This window comes from Phoca vitulina, unplaced genomic scaffold (genome assembly GCF_004348235.1).
Source record: "Phoca vitulina isolate PV1807 unplaced genomic scaffold, GSC_HSeal_1.0 scaffold32, whole genome shotgun sequence".
Taxonomy (NCBI): domain Eukaryota; kingdom Metazoa; phylum Chordata; class Mammalia; order Carnivora; family Phocidae; genus Phoca; species Phoca vitulina.
This window is the reverse complement of record NW_022589735.1, coordinates 17,279,389-17,300,487: the sequence shown is the minus strand read 5'-3', so window position 1 is coordinate 17,300,487 and position 21,099 is coordinate 17,279,389.

The following is a 21,099-nucleotide window of genomic DNA, read 5'->3' as shown; positions in this document are numbered from 1 at the left end:
TCCCGCCGAGCAGGGAGCCCGATGCGGGGCTCGATCCCAAGACCCCGGGATCATGACCTGAGCTGAAGGCAGACGCTTAACGACTGAGCCACCCAGGTGCCCCTGTAGTTGTATTTTTAAATCCAGTCCATTGATTTTTGAATTTTATTTTTATTTTTTTAAGATTTTATTTATTTATTCATGAGAGACAGAGAGAGGCAGAGGCAGAGGGAGAAGCAGGCTCCCCACTGAGCAGGGCACCTGATGCGGGACTCGATCCCAGGACCCCGGGATCATGACCCGAGCTGAAGGCAGATGCTTAACCGATTGAGCCACCCAGGCGCACCTGATTTTTGAATTTTAATTGGCATATTATTCTCTTTACATGTAGCACAATTACTGATGTATATATGATTTTGAAACTGGTACCTTAATACCTTAATATTTGTTTTCAGCTCAAATTTATTCCATTTTCTGTTCAAATTTCTTTTTTCTTTTCTTTCTTTCTTTTTTTTTTTTTTTTTTTTTTTGAGTCAATACAGTGTGGTTGGCCCTGGGATGCAATGAGATAGTCCTCAGTGAAGAACTTTGTTGTTGTAAAATTCCTGGGACGGCTTTTGGCTGTTAACTCTTGGGACATGGCCTCAGCTGCAGAAAGCTACCTCCCCCAGTTCTGTTAACTCTTGGGACATGGCCTCAGCTGCAGAAAGCTACCTCCCCCAGTTCCTTATCCTTCCAGTGGCAGCCACACACAGTTACTGACGATGTAGGACAAGGGCCTGGCCACCTCTGCTTCACTTGGGACATGTCTGGAAGCCCATTCTAGCTCCAGAGTTCTCTGTGTTTCAGAGTTGTCTTTGAGACTTTACTGAAGCTCGGGTCCTCTCTGTCCACTCCTTCTGCCTCCCCTCTTCTTTCCCCAGCTGCTGACCACAGGGGCACTTCTCAATGAACACCCTGCACACTACTGTGTGTTATATTATGTTCTCATGATGTTGTGACCATACGAGTAGCTTTCACCTTTCAAATCACTCCATTTATTTTTATTAACTTACCTTGATAATAGGAGAGCTTTTTTGAATCTTTGGTTAAGTATAGATTATAAATCAAAGATAGTCAGACATGGAGGTAAGCTCCCTGTATAAAGAACCCTCTCAAAAATAAGCAAACAAACCATCAATGTGTGTGAATGTGGTGTGTGTGTGTGTGTGTGTGTGTGTGTGTGTGCGTGCGTGCACACGTTCTATTACCATAGACTAAAATGTGAAGTGAAGAGTGGGAAAAGATTAGACAAGTATGCTTACAGTGCAAGAGACCTAGAGCTTAAATTGCATAGAGGAAACCAAGGGAAGCATTTCACAGGACCATGGTATGGTAAGGGTTGCATTTTTTTAAAAGATTTTATTCATTTATTTGAGAGAGAGAGAGTGCGTGCGAGAGCACAAGCTGGGAGGAGGGGAAGAGGGAAGGGGAGAAGCACACACCCCGTGGAGCAGGGAGCCTTACTCTGGGCTTGATCCTAGGACCCTGGGGATCATGACCTGAACCGAAGGCAGACACTTAACCAACTGAGCCACCCAGGCACCCCAAGGGTTGCATTTCTGATGAAGTATTCTGACTATTTATGGAATGGATTGGGACATCAGTTGGGGAGTTGGGGATATTGCAATAATCAAGGTGAAAAATGAAAAGAATATGGAACATACTAATATATCTGAACACTGTTGGCAACAAATTCCTGTTAAGGTGGAGTCTGTGCCCTGAAATGCATGCCTTTTTAAAGGCGATGTGGAGGGAAAAGAGAAATTCAGCGTTCAGTTCTTACCAAAAGGAAAAATAAAAATTGGCCTTGGATATCTCAGATTCTAGTCGGTTTGCTCTTAAGTTGACAGCCTGAAAAAAAGTCTGTAAACAAGAAAGGCTATGGGTCAGAGAAAACTTATTTGAAATGTGGTAGTTTGTAAGTTAGCTCCCAGGAGATGCATAGGCAACAAAATTAATGCAGCACTTGCCTGGCATAAATAGTCACTTTCCCCTGGGATGTAGACAGTTGCTTATTTACAGGCTCCACGTTCATAGACAGCAGTTCATTTCTTGGCACTACTTAATATCCATTATACTATGGAAGGACCAGCATTGGATTTTAAACACAAGAACATGACATTCGATTTGGGGTTTACAGTGATTTCTTATATTTTGAGATGCTTCAATACACTGTATTATTTCAGGGCCTTATGTATTTAGGAGAGAATCCAGACACAAAACTCCAAACGATTCTCAAAGATTTTAAACGGGCACATTTCTAGTTTTTCAAAAGGACCACTTAAATAATAAAGTCATTACTACTAAATAAAAAGCAAATATGACATCTACTGATATAAATGGGTTTCTTCAGTAAAACGTCTAATGCACTGAAATATTCCATTACTGTAATATTTTTATTAGATAAAACAACAAAAATAAAGTTGGAGGTTGAGAGAAGGTGGAGAAAGGAAAGACACAAGGAATTCTCAAATATATACCACAATGTAAATTGATACAGGTTTGAAATTATGTTTTTTACCCTAGAATAGGTAGAAGAGGGGCTTTTATTTCCTATAATGAAATGAAAGCTCATATGCCAAAATTTTTTAAAAAGTTGATGTGAATATTGTTTATACTTCACTCTCTTTTCCTTAACTCAGGCCAGTTACCACTGATAGTTAAATAGGAAATTCAAGGCTTGAGATAATCTGTGTGAGATATAATCTAGTAATAAGGTCTATCATACTAACAAATGTAGACTGATGTTTCTAATTCTCCCATGGGTTCTTAGTTTAAATGTTGCAATTTTCCATGTAACTCCATAGTCCATACTAAATATCATTCTTCGATTCTTTAAAACCTTTATCTTAGATGCCTCTTAGCGCAATAGGTAGTGTGTGTCAGTCTCATAAAAACTTATCAGTTTTCTGTTAATAATAATTATATCCAGTGTGTGTTTTGATTTTTATCTGTGTCAATTTTTCTTACTCTGGAATGTTTCCAGATAGATCTAATTTATCAATGAAGCTTGCTTGATTTTGTTTATTTATTAAGATTTATTTATTTATTTTAGAGAGAGCGTGAGCAGGAGGGGCAGAGCAAGAGGGAGGGAGATTCTCAAGCAGACTCATCGCTGAACATGGTGTCCAACGTGGGGCTCTATTTCAGGACCCTGAGATCACAACCTGAGCTGAAACCTAGAGTCAGATGCTTAACTGACTGCCCCACCCAGGCATCCCAAGCTTGCTTGGTTTTAATATACATCCTTGTCTATGCTTTGTTTTGTTAGGGTTCTATTTGAATGTGTAATCTATCTGATTCCTGTATTCATTGAAACCTTCCTGTAAAAGTAGTTTAGTGGTGCTCTTGAAGGTTAAATCTTTGATCATGGGCTTGATTAAAACACAAAACATGCTGATCTAATTTTAGAAAATGAGTGATAAATTATGATGGGAGACAGAATCCTTATTTAAACATACTTCTTCAAGCTAAAATGATTAAAAACTAAAAGGTGCAATTTAAGATGAGTAAGTATGAAGTCCTACATTCAGGTTTTAAAAATAAAATTCAGGGGCACCTGGGTGGCTCAGTCGTTAAGCGTCTGCCTTCGGCTCAGGTCATGATCCCGGGGTCCTGGGATCGAGCACCGCATCGGGCTCCCTGCTATGCAGGGAGCCTGCTTCTCCCTCTCTCCCTCTTGCTGTGTCTCTCTCTGTCAAATAAATGAATAAAACTTAAAAAAAATAATAAAATAAAATAAAATAAAATTCAGGGGTTGGAATAAATGTGAAAAACAAGACTTAGAAATTTTAGTTAACTGCAAGCTAGAAGTATCCTCTGATTCCTGTAGGGATTTGAGGACTCCTTCCATCTATTTCATCTGTATATCAACCACGTTTCATTTAAATGGTCTTGCACAAGGTAGGAACAGGTAAATATAAGCATTTAGAAGAGAGGAAAGAAATCTGCATTCTTACCCTCTGGTGCTTGTGGTTTCACATTTTTTGGGATGTCAGTGTCTTCCTCTCTCAAGAGAAGAACTGGTCTAATTGATGATTAACATTTCTTTTAGCTTTAATTTCCAATGTTGAATATGAACTTATATAACACACCTGTGCATAAGATGGGTGTGTATCGAAAGAAGGCAGCATAATGCTGGGATTTCACCTCTGATAAGCCATTTGAAAAACTTTCTGTATAGTAAAGGGAAAAGATATATCTCAGGAGCCAAATCATGAATCAGTGGATGAATACAAAAAATTGTGTTTTATTAACGCAACTGTCATCTACAGCATTCATATTGTCTGACCATCTACTAAGGAAATTTTAGGCAAAAGGTTATGGTTTTGATGTCCTTTAGGATATTGACCTAGTTTTATAACTAACCTAGCAATTTTGTCCTATCTTTGTAATACTCACAAAAATTATTTTTAATGCTCTTGAAAACAGCTTTATCATTTTGAGTGCCTCATTAATGAGCTAAATAACATAGTGGTTTATGTTCATTTTATATTTTTATGAAACTCATGTAAACTTTTGTAAAACTTATGACATTTACAATTCAGCAGATACTTTATTTTCTAAGACTCTTGTAAGGTCTTTTCAAAGCATTTCATTTTCTTTCATGTGAACAACCTTTTACTTTTCCCAATCACGTTTCAGAGGTTTATGTAAATTAAAATTCAATCAGAATTACAGTAATAACTTAAAGTGCATAATCAAGGTTGAGGTAAGTACTTAACTTGACTGCAAGAACAGGAATGCATCGGATAATAAGAGAATACACAAATAGTATAGAGAAGTCTGTAGGTTGTGGCCATAGTTACTTTTTTAAAAATAAGAATGATAGTGAAATCATACGGTTATTTGTCTTTCTCTGACTGGCTCACTGTATACCTGAAAGTAATAGAACACTGTATGTTAACTCTCCCAGGTTTAAAAAAAAAAAAAAAAAGATGATAGGAATGTTTATCTGGTGAACCGACTGGTCATTGGTTTGTTAAGGAGAGTGACGCTTTCCACCATAGTACTCATATAAATAAGGTCTCCGCATGCCTGATTTTCAAGTCTTTAAGGAAAAGGTCTCGTCAATTCATTTGCTCAAATCGATTTATTTTAATGTGTCAAGTTTCTCCACTGCGTCTGTTATCTGTAGTTGCATGTCCTATTGAAGTTTAAGCTTGTTTGTGTCTGGAGGGGTTGTTTATTTTCTAGTGGAAGGGATGAAAAGCGAGCGGTGGGAAGTCTATTTAGCAACCTTTATGAGGATCGCTTATCACCCAGGAGCAGAAAGTATTCCTGCAGAAAAAGGGGTAAGGAATCCATTTGTGTTTCAAAGGCAAAGCACTAGCAGGGGATAGTCAAGACTGGTTTTCCAGTAAAAGAAGGAAGAGCTTTTTGGGTTTTGTTGTTGTTACTTGCTTGTTTGTTTTTAGAAAGAGCTTTTTGGATTTAAGATGAAGGTGGGAAGTTGCTTGAAACTAGAAAACAATACAGATAACCCAGGTTGCACATGTTTGCTGCCAATATGTCCCGTGAAACTGGTTGACAGTGTAGTCCTGGGGGATTGCTTCAGGGGCCAGGAGATGTAGTGTTCAGCAGTGATACTGTACTGTGACAGGAGAAAGGGCAGTCACAGCAGGATGATCGATGGTAGGAATGTGCTCCTCTGGGGAGGAAGAGTAATGGATGTAGGCTTTGGAGTCCAGTTCCTGAACGTGTGGAGATGCTCTGATCATCGAAGGGAGAGTAGTGGCAACAGGGTGAGGACCAATATGCTGGATTCCCTGCTAGTCTGGCTAATGAGCGCTTCAGTCCATTTTAAGTTACTTTAGACAAATGAAGAATGTGACTGTATTTACATCCTGGGTAAGGTGCAGCTTTTCATATCCTAACATGTCAACCTAGGACAAAACTTAAGCTAAAGAAATCAACAAAACTCATAAAAATTCAGGCATCTTTGAGCAAGGTAAAGGACCTGATTTAGTGGAGAAGAAACAATGATTAAGTGGTAGGCCCAGTCCCTCCACACGCAAATTATAGCACTGTTTTAACTGTGAGAGAACAGCTTTATAACTAGTTATGCTTAAGGCATAAAATACATAATAAATATACAGCCTATCATGGGGGTTAGTGGCTAAGGAGAAGTAAGATTAATTGAGGTTCTTTTGTCTCAGTGTATTTAAGAAATGTAGGAAATGGCCTCTTAACTTCTTGACATATTCCATATTATATTTCTTTACAAGATTTTGCAAAATCCAGATGAGAAAATTGGTCTTCCAACTGTACTGATATATGGCCTCCAGAAAGAGTGAGACGATGAATCATTTCCCCTATGAGTCACTTTTTTTTTTTTCAAAATGGTTTAGGAATTTTAAACTGAATGCAACTGATTACAGTAAAGGCATTAGCTGTTTAATGCAGTGATTCTGTGTGTGCCAACTTCTATATGCATAAAAGAATGTAGTCTTGAAATATGGAGTCCTCACTTAGGATATCCACTTTGTATGGAAATGAATGCACTTAAGGGCTAAACAAATAGACCCTTTTTGTTTGTTTGTTTGTTTCCTTCCCATGCATGGGAGAAAGGAAATGAATACCAGCACAGTTAACATATTCTATTCCATCACGTTCTCTTGTTCACCATTTTCGCTGCATTTCCTAATGTATACCAAATGGCAAATAATTTGGGACACATTCTTAGATACAATCTAAAAATTCTTCTCATTAATAAAATTGAAAAGTCATCTGTACATAATGTGCGAGGTAAATTGAATCGACAGAGTAATTTTGTTAGTGATTTAATTTACCTAGCACCAGCGTTTCTAGAAGCCTCTGGGGTTTTTCCACCCTCTATTTCCAAGCCCTAACTCATTCCCTTTTGCAATACCACTCTATTAAAAATTGTTGAAATAAACTAGGTTATGTATTTTCAAACTGCATGGAATAATGGTTATCCAGCTAGGAAAATAAGTCTTTTTAATAGATAATGCCACCTTATTCATGTTTGTTGCAGTTTAATGGCAAAAGCAGCAGACCTTGAAAGAATGCTGGTTTTCAGGGAATTCCCTTAAATTGGAGTCTTAATCCAACTGTAAACTGGTGAGGGGAAGCACTGATATGCAAAGTACCTAATAAGTATGCTGATAATCCATGCATTCTGTGGGGATTTTTTTTTGTTTTTAAGGAGAGATCTCTTTCACTGACCATGTAAAATTGGTTATCAATCTTTCTCAGTTAAATATTAAAGATAAGAAATCCAGAAAAATGGTGGTAGAAAACATTGTCAAGGACTCAATAAAATCCTTATATCATACTGTATCAAAAAATATTACATGATATTATACAATAGCAAGAATAGGACTCAAAAGAAGAACTTGGTGTTTTATCATTACTGGACAATCAACTAAATCTCAGTTGTGCTATTACTCCGTAATTCTGAAGGTTGTACCTTTGGTTTCCATGCACTTGGATTATCACTTCTTAATTCTGAGTGTGTTTTCACTGGGTATTCCCAGGAGCAAGCAAAAGCTAGATGATCACCCAAGTTCACAATATTTAAGAGACAAAATGAGGAGTCAGTAAGCTAGATGATGACTCCATGTACATGAGCTCAAAGGGATGTAGTTACTCCTCCTAACTAATATGGGATAGGTCCAATGAACATTGCCATGTTGGAGATAAAAAAAGTGAGGCCCAGAGATGTCAGTTGAGTAGTACAAGATCCCACCACCAGAGACAGTCTGTTAGAGCTGGGATCAAACCAGCCAGCTTGGCCACAGGACTCATGGTTTCACCATGGTAGCGAGCTTCCCAGAACAGAGAGAAGAGTTTCTAAACAGTCCTTGAGGTAAATGGCAGAACTAATATATTTTCGGCTATCTAAAGACAGGCGATTCATCCTCCAGGCATTTTTCTCAAATAGTCATTTGACCTTGTGGTGTAGCAAGATGACAAATAGATGCAAACGGAAATTATGAAAAAAAAAATCGTGGTCAGTTCCCAAAAATGCACTGAGTTAAAAGCAAATAAGTATTGATTCTACAAAGAAAAAAAAAAAGGTGTTTTCAAAGAAAATGATCCAAGAGAAAGTTGAAATTAGAAACAGTAATTGCAACCTAAGAACTTCTTAAAATGTGTAAGTAAATGGAAAAAATTGTTGATTTCAGAGAACACATAAACATACAAGGAATAGTGACATGGATCATCCCATTTTTTATAAACTCTTCCAGAATTGAGAAGGTAGAAGGTTTGGATAGTGATAAATCTCCAAGTAGCCATCCCTGGCTTTTTGCATCAGACAACATCAAGTCTCTATATATAGTCAAAGTTTAAATTTCAAAGGAATGGTATGTTGTTCTCTGTTACACAAACTGTTTTAGAGCAAAGCAAAAGGGAAAAGACATTTTAAATCATTTTATTAAGTCATTTTTAATTACACTAAAACTAGACAGACAAATCAATGAAGGATAAATTTAGGCACATCTCAATTATGAAAATACAATGCAAAAATACTAATTGAACATATACCTATTGAATATCGTCTCCTATACTAGGAGTATGGCATATCTGGTTTGAAGTCTAGAGGCAAAGAAACCCATCATATTATAGCACCATCACAAATGCTGGATACAGTATTGGCTACATTTGCACACGCTTCTCAGTGATAAAGGCAATATACTTAAAAAAAATCAATTTTCAAGAAAGATAACAAAGTTATAACTTTCATCGAATAATTTCAGAATAGACAAAGCAGAAACTGATCGAATTACAAAAGAATTGAACAAATTCACCATCATAATTCTATTTCAAAATGCCTCTTAATACTAAATATTTAAAGGAGACAAAAATATTCAGTAGTTGTATTGCCAGTTTGAACTACACAATTAATATTTTTGATCACTGCACCCAACAACTAGATAATACATGTTTTAAAAATTGAGTAACCACCTACAAAATCAATTAAATACAAGTACCAGAGTAACAGTAAATTTCACAGACCAAGTATCCCTTGTGACACCATCTTCAAACAAAATGCAATTAAGTTGCAGTACAATAGGGAAGAGGCTTGGAAAACCAAAGACATGCAATTACGTGACCTATGAATCAAATAAGAATAATGGAAATAAATAAGTAAAACTGAATAAACATTAAAGACGTAATGTCGAAAATTTTCTGAAACTGTCCACAGAGAGAAATTTATGACCTTAATTGCTCATATTAACATAAAAGGGTGAAAACTTGTGAGCTAAGCAGACAGGTTAAGAAATTAGAAGAGCACAATATATTAAGCCAAATGCAGAAGAAAGATAATTAATGAAAAAGAAATCAAAGAAACATTACAGACCCATAATAATGCCAAAACTTTAGTTCTTTGAAAAGATAAATAAAATTGGCTAATTAATTTCAGGAATGATTAATGAGAGAGAGAAGGAGGGAAGGAAGAAGGGAGGGAAAGAGGGAAGGAAAGAAAGAAGGAAGGGAAGAGGGAAAGAAGGAAATAGATGGGGGAGGGCATCAAAAAGCAAATGTGGAGGGCCACCTGGGTAGCACAGTTAAAGTGTCTGACTATTGGTTTGGGCTCAGGTCATTATCTAGGAGTCATGGGATCGAGCCCCCTTTTTGGGTTCCAGCCCCCATGTTGGGTTCCATGCTCAGCAGGGAGTCTGCTCTCTCTCTCTCTCTTCCCCCCCCGCCCCTCCCCCCTGTGGGCTCTCTCTCTCTCTCTCTCTCTCTCTCTCTCTAAAAGGAAATAAATAAATCTTAAAAAAAAAAAAAAAGCAAATGTGGTAGTGTGATAAAATGTTACCATTTGAGGCATCAGGGTAAGGGATCCATGGAATTTCTTTGTACTGTTTTTACAGTTTAAGTTGAGAGAATTATTTCAAATTAAAAAGTTACAAAGTTACAAATTTTTGCAAAGGATTACATTTTGTTATTTTTTAGCTTACCTCAATTTTGTGTTTCATCTTAGAGGTTCACATAAGTTTGTCTATTAAAGACTATCATACTGAATAAAAAATTATCTAAAGATAGGGATTTAAAATTAAATGATAAAATTTAAACATCTGGCATCAAGAAAGAGCATTGGACATGCAGCCTTGTTCAGGAGGACATTCAGAAAATTTAAAATATGAAGCACTGCTCCATGGCATTTTGTCAAATATTTTCACAGCTGTAATAAGATTTGTATAATAATACATGAGAAGAAAGTGATTTGCTTTACATGTATTTTAACATAAGCTGCGCTGTTTGAAAGAAATCATGAAAGAAATTTTCTGACATTATGAAAGAGCATTATGAAAGAAATTTTCTGACAATGTCAAGAATAATTAGATTAGGTCATATTTGAATGGGTGACTTCAAATTCCTTTGTGCTTTGCCAGCTGTGGGCTGCCATCTACCTGGCAACTCTCTGGGCTAAAAATATCCAGGAAATCATTAAGAACTTGACCATGGATGGTGGAGGCTTCAGTATGATTTGAGGCATTTACTTGTTCTTTTCTGAACTAAGCTTTCTAAACTGATAGAACCTCTATGAGTATGTCAGAATAATGAATCAATTAGACTGAAGTTAAACTGTGTTAATAACCAGAAAAGTATCCCATGAAGAACAATCATGAAAGAAATAAGATTTTTTTCTGATGTGATCCTGAAGACATCCACAAAGGTGAATACATCTCATCTCCCAAATCTTGGTTACCTTGGGTCTCTGTACAGAAACTAATGAATTTGAGGATAAAAAGCCTGTCTTTTCAACTTGCATGGACTAAAATATACAGTGGCATAGTTACATCCTAACCAGAAATGAATTAGGATTTTTGCTTGATGATTGTGATTTTCAATATATATTTCTTAAAACGAGACCAGAAGAATATTACTTCATTACTCTTTCTTATACTACAATGCTCACTTTTAAATCAGCAGCATGCTTTACTTCTTTAAAAAAAAAAAAATTTTTTTTTTTGAAAATGGATTTAACCTGCACACATTGGAGACATTTGACTCAAGTGAATAATCTGAAGGTCCCAAATCATCCGCTTGCGCTAAATTTTCCTTTGCTTGAACACCTGCTTGCCCACATAATCACTCTTTTCCAATAAGTGAAGGCCGTCTTCAAGATATAGTTATGTTGAGAGAAGTTAGCTAAGCCATTTTCGGCACTTAACGCTGCTGTTCTATTTACAATGATAGATCAATGAAACAGTAACCTGATACATTTGAAGAATGTTTTACAAAAGACATGCAGGTCAATCGCTTAGGGAAAACCCTGCGTGAAGAGCGCTACCAGCAGGGCATATTTAGGCAGGTAATGCTCTGAGGACCCTGCATATTTAAACCATGGCCGTGAGGTCCAGGCAAGCTGCAGGTCCCTAGGTACAGATCCTGCTAGGATGAGATGCTGATGAGCTCTGTTTGTTTGCTTGTTTTTATTGCAATAACCAGCCTGCATGACTTAGTGACTCTCAACAGCACACGTTTATTCCGATCCATGGCACAGGTCAGTCGAGGGCTGGGTTGGCTCTGCCCTGTGCGTTTTTGGCTTCTGGAAGGCAAACTTCAGGAGCCACACACGTGTAACTCAGGCTCCCATGAGTGCCAGTCACAGACATTAAGGCTGGATGCGTATGAGTGAGGAGGTACAAAAGCATAGTGCACATTTTATATATTTATAGTCCGCAAAAGCCATGGGCTTGCAAGGTTGCAGCTCTCCCTTCAGAGTGAGGATTCAGTCATTCTCAGCATTATTCTGTTGTCACCGTGGGCGTTGTTGAACTTGATCTGAGCCCTGTGGTCCCAGAAAGCAGCCATGATTATGAAATCTGCCCCCACCTGTGTTTTCCCTGCTCAGCCCCTTCCTTCCTCTCCTTCCTCACGATTCCCATCAGACTTCTCCTGGAGGACTCTCTTGTTGACCGGCCTCTATAAAACCCAGGCTCCTTCCTTTTTCTTTCAAATGTTCTTCATTAATGAATGTTCCCTCTCCTGCATTAGCCTGAATAAAATCCCGTCTGTACTTTTTGGCTCTTACACCACAAATGTTCACAAATGGCAGGACAGGCCCAAAACATTTCATGTTGATTTTCCTTTAATCATCTTTGTCGCGGAGAGTATTTGTCTGGCTGAAACCAATCTTCACAGATTTCGGTAAATGGAAATTACAGACCTATCTAATGGTAGATTTCCTCATTTTTCTGCTTCTTCCTAGAATTAATCCTCTCCATGACCCCTGTCGGATTTCTGCCACCTGGTTCTGACCCATCTCTCTAGCCTCATGTTTCACTGGAGCAAGAGACGCTGTGTTGTCCAAACACTGCTCACTTAAGCCTTTTCAAATCACACTGCTCTAGATTTGTTGTGATATTTGTTTTTTTCCCCAATCATAAAATGCATCAAAACTTTGCCTTTCTGAAAAACAAAATACGTATTGGTGTAAAAGCTTAATATATATATTTTAAGACTTTTATTATGGTCTGAATATATGAGCTAACACACTTTCTACCCATGCCTGATCCTTTTCTGTTCGTGTCTTAATATTTCTTTTAACTACCCTTCATGACAGTGCTGCCGATGGTAACCTCCTTTGTGTGAGAGTGAGATTTGTTCAGTCTTTAAGGACCACGGTTCTGACACAGTATTAAGTCTGATATGGTATCTGGGGGGGAAAAAAAAGGTTTCTTAGCTTGTAGGGCTTTTCTCGAACTCCTAATTAATTGTTAGCTCAGATTTCTTGTTACATGCTTCCTACGGTGATCTGTACTCGGGGAGCTCTGAAGAGCTGTCGCTAATTGCCTGGGACACCTCACCAGAGCACTGAGAGAAGGAGCAAAGGTGGTATTCAAATGTCACTCAGAATGAAGGCTTTTGTTTGCATTTCTAGGCTTTTGCTGCCCTGCAGTAAGACTTTTAAAATTATCTTCCAGATGATGAACGTTGTTTCAGAGTAAGAACTGGAAGTTTTCAGTGTCTCTGGATATGGATTAAGAATGAAAACTTAGAGCCTGACTGACCTGCTCACATGAGAGCCAGCAGAGAGAGGGCTGTTGGGTAACCCAGCAGGCCAGTGGGTGGGCCCCTCTGTGGTTGAACTGCTTAAATGAGAATTACCTTGCTGTCACTGGCAGGTAAGCACCTTAGGTAAACAAAGAAGGGTGCTTAATTATTGTGAATGTGGACTTGGAAGCACCTGAAGCCAGTGGTGAAGAGATGGAGTGTCCTTCTGATGGCCACCAGGGCCAAAAGCAGAAATTAAGCCACGGGAAGGGATTGTGGATCTTCGGCCTCCTCCAACTGAATGAACATTGGAGGTGACTGGCCTCTTCATTTACAGGGATTAAAGATGATTCTGCAAATACCAATCAGGCGTGTGTTTTCTTTTCTTTTCTTTTTTTTTAAGATTAATTTATTTATTAGAGAGAGAGAACGAACGAGCAGTGGGGAGGGACAGAGGGAGGAGAAGCAGACTCCCTGCTGAGCAGGGAGCCCAGTGCGGGGCTCGATCCCAGGACCCTGAGATCATGACCTGAGCCAAAGGCAGATGCTTAACCCACTGAGCCACCCAGGCGCCCCTCAGTTGTGTGTTTTCCAAGCACTTCTGCCTTCAGCAGAAATGACCAGCAGTAATTTAGCCATCTTAGAGATAATATTTTTGAAAGCTTTAAAAAACAATGCATTCATAATTACATAAAAGAGTGTGTATACGACATTTAGGTGTGATTTAATGAATAATACAATCCTGGCCTCTGTTACCTGCTAGGTAGCTTAAGAATTAGAAGTTAGAAGCCCCCTGAGTATTCTTCATCAGTCACATCCCCTTCCCTCCACCCAGAATTATATTTTTAAAAAATTGTGTTAGTTATTCTTTGGTATTGGTTATAGTTTATCACATATGTGTATGCCCTAAATAATAGTTATTTATTTTTCTGTCTTTATTTAAATAGGATCAGGCTGTTACCTGACTTGTTTCTTCTTTAAATACTATGTTTTGGGGATGCATCACGTTGATGTATCCAAGTGTGACTCATTAGCTTTCAATCCTCTATGCAAACTATTTATCTGTTACTCTCTTTAGGGAGAATTGGGTTGTTTTTAGCTCCGGGATGTAACATGTTGCTGATCTGAGCCTTCTGATATGAGTCTCCAGATTCACATTTAGAGGAGTTTCTCTAGTCTTCGGATTGCTGAGTCATAGTGTATGTGCGTCTTTAACCTTATGAGGTAATGCCAAATTGATTTCTAAAGTGTTTTAGCAATATCTAGTCACACAAGCAGAGTTGAAGAGATTCCACTGCATCATGTATTTAGATAGTGGTTGATAATTTAAAATCCCATTTTGGAACTGGAAGTTTGATGAGTGGTGTAGTAGAATCCCCTTATTTTATAAGTCATGAAATTTTGGCTCAAAGACACTTTGTGCTTCATCCAGGTCACACAGAGAGTGTCTATTCCATTTGGGCGTGGAAACCATCTAATGGCCTTTCAATAAAAGCATTTGAATTACCAGCTTCTTAACACAGAAGCTGGGGTTCCAAGGACCTGAGGGAATCAGTCAAGAATAATTGAGTCTTTAATTTGGCCTTTTGAGGAAGTCCTTATTTCCACAAATACCATGAATAAAGGTGAGATTTCTTTATTGCATTAAAATTTATAGAAGTATGCAAACAAAACAAGATGCTCTGTGTTTAAACTACTCTTGAGAAATTGAACTCCACGGTACTTCAAAGAAGTCACAAAGTCAAGCTGGACAGTGCAAGTACTAGCCAAAAATAAAATAAAATAAAATAATTAAGGAAACAGGTGAATCTGATTAAATAGAGAACGTCTCTTATTAAACTTTCTACCTCAAAATCTTAGATCTGAGAAGTACACTGCTAGTTTCCTAATATTTAGAATGTTATGAGGAATTAGGAGTCCATATAAGCACATTATCTCACATGTTCCAATAAAGCAGCTTTTCTACCATAGATTATCAGTTTTCCCTAAATTGATATTTCTATGCCATATTTATTACTTATACTATATATGTATATACTGTGTATTTGTGTATATATATATTTTTTTGTTTGTTTTTTTCTATACCATGTAATTTTTTTTCTTCAATCTCAGAATGGAGTTCCATAGTGGGTTTCAGTTGTGATTGAACTTGATACAGAATTTGCTTTAAATTCAGTTGTGGCCTTAAAATGATCCTAAGTCTTCTAGTGTCTAATTGATTCCAATCGAAGTTTAAGTTATTAGAAAGAAGAGAGAGGATTTGAACTTCTGAGAGATCATGAGAAACATAACAAATGTTGGAGCAACTGCATTTGGTATCGAGAATATGTAGTAAAGGACATGGGAGGAGTGTTTACTTAGTGTTTACTATGTACCAGATTTTCTATCAACCACTTTTCATAAATTGTCTTGCTCTGATAATATTTTGTGGGGCATGATATTCTCATTTTACATTATCCTGAAAGCGGTCAAATGACTTTATTGGCATTACAGATTTATCACCGGTAGATGACTGAAGTTGCTCACTGGAAGAGGCAACTTTTTTTAGGAGCAAAACAAAAAGTCATATGTCACTTTTGAAAATCTCCTGTGGTGTAAAATCAAAATTATTGGGTATCTTTGTTTAGTTTTATTGTTGCTGTTGTTGTTGTTGTTTCAGATGGGGGGTGGGGTGGGGAGTAGCAGAGAGAGAATCTTCAGCAGGCTCCATGTCAGCGTTGAGTCTGATGTGGGGCTCGATCTCAGGACCCCGAGATCATGACCTGAGCTGAAATTAAGAGTCGATGCTTAAATGACTGAGCCACCCAGGTGCCCCTGTTGTTGCTGTTTTTAATGTCTTTTGGATTTGGTGATGAGCCGTAGGGGAACACTGTTATCCCCCAAATGCCTTACTGTATTCAGATTTGAAATATCTTTTCTTGTAATATTTTTATGCTTTCTATCTACATTACTGCTCTGTAGTTCCAGTTAACATATTCAGTATGATTTGATTTTTATCATCATAATTTTCCCAATTTGTAGAAAGTTTCAATAATTGAGTGTCCCTGCATCTATTTAATTGCAATTCAAACAAATTTTGGGTGTGATATCAGGTGTTGATCTCTTCCATAAAGCAGAAGTTCAATACATGTATGGGCATTGACATTGATCCAAAGTCACGAGGCACCTAAATCATTCAAACCTTCAAACTGGCTTCTGGTTTTCTCACACCCCACATTCCCTAAGACTTGTGTAATTCCCAATTCAACTCCTTCCCTTCCCTCTTGTCCAAGTCACCAACCTTTCCCCAGCAAGGGGGCTGGTGGACTCTTCCATTTGCAGTAAGTTATATGTCATCCTTGGCTCCCTACCACCCCACCCCAGTCACTTGTATACACTGTGTGTGGAATCTCATTTTAAAAAATTTTGTAGCCTGGCGGCATAGAGTGGGGACGATCGGTGTGGCTACATGGGTTCAAATTCCTGTTCTGTCACTCATTATCTGGGAATCGTGGGGGAGTTTGTTAGCCTCCTAGTGTTTCTTCATCTGGGGAGAAAATTAGTACTGACCTCATTTATTTGTTTTGAGGATTAAATCAGTTCACTCATGGGACAATCTAGAGCAAATTAATACCCAGTGAATTTTACTCTTTAATCATAGATACACTGATATTCTAGGCATAGGAAGAAGGGTCATCTCTGTGCTGAGATGTTCCGACCATCTTTCTGTGTCCCAACCTCTTCCCAATATCCGAACACTGTGCAGTGTTCAGAGCCACCATTCCTGAACCTCTCCTCCATGTCAAAATCTTCTATAAAACCTTGAATTGCCAATTTCTCCTGAAAACTAAATCTGTAAGAGCCCTCCAAGAGCTGTGTACCTTGCCAAAATATGTTTTGAATTTTCTTTCTCACTAGTGATCTCTCTGTTTTCTTGATTTTTCTGGTTTTATATATATTTTTTTTCAGTAAGGTCAGAGAGATCTTAGTAGGGATAGGAAAAAGGCATAATTATTGCTGGAAGGCCAAGCATTTACTATTGTTAGTTTGAAGTTTTTTACAAGTATGTGCTAAGTTGTATCACATTGTTTTAATTTGCACTTCTAAGATTCTAAGACTTCTAAGATTAGTAGAAAGTTGAATATTGGGGCGCCTGGGTGGCTCAGATGGTTAAGCATCTGCTTTCGGCTCTGGTCATGATCCCAGGGTCCTGGGATCGAGCCCCACATCGGGCTCCTGGCTCAGCAGGGAGCCTGCTTCTCCTTCTCCCTCTGCCTCTCTCCCTGCTCATGCTCTCTCTCTCTCTGTATCTCTGTGTCTCAAATGAATAAAAAAAAAAAAAAAAAAAAAAAGAAAGTTGAATATTTCATATAATGCATATTAATATATGCATTTATATAAAGAGTATATGTTAGTATACTCTTGTTAGTATATGTTAGTATATTCTTGTTATTTGTTCAGATGCATTGTCTGATTACCTTTTAGGATTCTGACACTATCATAAACCTGAATATATGAACTTTCATATTATTTCAATTTTGTTCCCAACACCTTCTTCCTGAATATGTGATTCAAATTTGCAGGAAGAGATGAGGATGGCCAGCTAAAAAAATATCATCTGCTATGCCTACATGAATAATGCAAATGAGTACAATTTCTATTTTGTCCTTTATCTTTTTTCCGATCTTCCACCTGAACTACCAGGATTTCAGTGTTCATGGATCCTGCTAGATTTCCTCTTGTTCTTAGTGTTGTTTTAGATATACTTCCACTCTATATATCCATTAAGAAAATAGAACTACTGCATTAATTCAGGATGGTTGTAATACTTCTTACACAAATTAATTTACAATAATGTGTTCATTATGGTAATGCATATATTTTTATTTGATCAAAGACATTAAAATTTTAAGCTGAATGAATGACTAATGCTGGGTATCCTAAACAGGATCTCATGGTGTTGGTGTAATATTTGTATGTGTAACTGGATGACAGTGTTATATCTCTTCTCTTCTGCTAAAACCACAGATCCTGGACTCAGATGATCTCACATACTCATTAATTGTTCCATACTGGGTGAAGTGTATTTCTTCTCTGTGCTTTAGCTTCTTTATCTCTAAAATAGAGGTCACAATACTACCAACTGCATAGAGTATTTATTGATATTAAAATGAGCTAATGTTCATAAAGCCTTTAAAGAGGTCTTAGCAGAGAGTGAACACTATACAAGTAATACCTGTTATTAATATCATATTGCCTTCTGATTTTTTAAAACATTAAAGCTATTAAATTCTGCCCTTTAAAATATTTTCTAACTGTAATTAGAATTCCAGGTCTCAATATTTGAACATGCAGATGCTAAATCACTTCCAGTGGAGTTTGTCTTCAGCTTTCTCTCTTCCAAGTGGTACTGAGCAGATGATTAGAGATATTTAAATGTTTATTAAGCATTGGAAACCAGTGAAAAGCATGAAAACATGCCAAGTATTTGGACTGCCAATGGTATTTGTTTTTCCTGTTAAAAGGGCTTTTTCAGTAAATATGAGATCTCAGTAACCATAAATCATCAGCAATGATTTATGGCAAATGAATTTTAGCCTAACCACCAAAGACAGAGTTTGTATTTCCAAGAAGACAGATAAAAGGAGTTATGAAATTATATTCTAAGCAACATCTATTCTCCTCTACAATAGTACAGCCATGGAATGAAGCAACATGTTCTTACTCATCCCCATAGACAGCGAGAACTGATTATTTTTATGTTCATTTGGCATTGAGGAAATAGTGTGTATAAGCCAGCAAGTTCTCTCCCTTGCAGTTTACTTTTCAGAACATAGTAATACAATAAGCATATACGTGAATTTTAAAATTAAGATAGGAAAAAATTTTAAAAATTAAAAAGATAAAGTAACATGATAATGACTGGACAATTTCTTTATACTGGAAGGTCAGAAATTCTCCCCTAAAGATGTCATTTAAACTGATGCCTGAAATATACTAGAGTCAGATTTTACATTTGAAAGCTTTGTTCTCCATGAAGTCAATTAGGGAATAATTTGGAGACTGTCTTTGTGAATCCCTGCATTTTTTCTTAGGGACAATAAATAAGTAGATTTAGTTAGTTAAAAATCATTTGCTTTCAACTGTATTCATTGTGAATCTGATCGGCATAAATAAGATAGATTTTTTTTTTTTTTCTCGAAGAGTAAATCCACACAAGACACCAACCACGGGAAGAAAAAAAAAAAATAGACCCAGAGCACAATATTTTCCTGCCCCTTGTTTGGTCTTGGGTTCTTTTCACCTACCATTTTTTCATTCCTTATCCACAAACACACATGTTAAAAGAGTTCTGGAGTTCAGCAAGCTACATTCTAAAGAGGTTTTTATCTAAAGAGATTTTTAAGTCAAAGCAGGAGTGAGATAAAAGGATAGAATTGTATAGTAATGGCTGCCAAACCTGACTGTGTATTCAAGTCACCTTGGACATTTTTATAAATTTTTGATGCCCATGCTGCACTTTACCTTGTTAAGTTAAATTTGGGGGGTAGGTTCCAGGCTCTAGGTTTCAATGGTTTATTAGGTGATTCTAGTATGTAGCTAGCACTGACAGTCATTTTGTAGTCTAGAAGGTTCCATGGTAAAAGTTTTAGTTTATATATTCTTTTTTTTTATTATGTTATGTTAATCACCAAACATTACATTATTAGTTTTTGATGTAGTGTTCCATGATTCATTGTTTGCATATAACACCCAGTGCTCCATGCAGAACGTGCCCTCTTTAATACCCAGGACCAGGCCAACCCATCCTCCCACGCCCCTCCCCTCTAGAACCCTCAGTTTGTTTTTCAGAGTCCATAGTCTCTCATGGTTCGTCTCCCCCTCTGATATCCCCCCCTTCGTTCTTCCCCTCCTGCTATCTTCTTCTTCTTTTTCTTTTTTTTTAACATATAATGTATTATTGTTTCAGAGGTACAGATCTGTGATTCAAAGGTCTTGCACACTTCACAGCGCTCACCATAGCACATACCCTCCCCAATGTCTCTCACCCACCCACCCCATCCCTCCCACCCCACCACTCCAGCAACCCTCAGTTTGTTTCCTGAGATTAAGAATTCCTCATATCAGTGAGGTCATATGATACATGTCTTTCTCTGATTGACTTATTTCGCTCAGCGTAATACCCTCCAGTTCTATCCACATCGTTGCAAATGGCAAGATTTCATTCTTTTTGAGGGCTGCATAATATTCCATCGTGTGTGTGTGTGTGTGTGTGTGTGTGTGTGTGTGTGTGTGTGTGTGTGTGTATACACCACATCTTCTTTATCCATTCATCTGTCGATGGACATCTTGGCTCTTTCCACAGTTTGGCTATTGTGGACATTGCTGCTGTAAACATTGGGGTGCACATACCCCTTCGGATCCCTACATTTGTATCTTTGGGGTAAGTACCCAGTAGTGCAATTGCTGGATCATATGGTAGCTCTATTTTCAACTTTTTGAAGAACCTCCATACTGTTTTCCAGAGTGGCTGCACCAGCTTGCATTCCCACCAACAGTGTAGGAGGGTTCCCCTTTCTCCGCATCCCCGCCAACATCTGTCATTTCCTGACTTGTTAATTTTAGCCATTCTGACTGGTGTGAGGTGATATCCCATTGAGGTTTTGATTTGGATTTCCCTGATGCTGAGCGATGTTGAGCACTTTTTCATGTGTCTGTTGGCCGTTTGGATGTCTTCTTTGGAAAAATGACTGTTCATGTCTTCTACCCATTTCTTGATTGGATCATTTGTTCTTTGGGTGTTGAGTTTAAGAAGTTCTTTATAGATTTTGGATACTAGCCCTTTATCTGATATGTCATTTGCAAATATCTTATCCCATTCTGTCAGTTGTCTTTTGGTTTTGTTGACTGTTTCTTTTGCTCTGCAAAAGCTTTTTATCTTGATGAGGTCCCAATAGTTCATTTTTGCCCTTGCTTCCCTTGCCTTTGGCGATGTTTCTAGGAAGAAGTTGCTGCGGCTGAGGTCGAAGAGGTTGCTGCCTGTGTTCTCCTTTAGGATTTTGATGGACTCCTATCTCACATTGAGGTCTTTCAACCATTTGGAGTCTATTTTTGTGTGTGGTG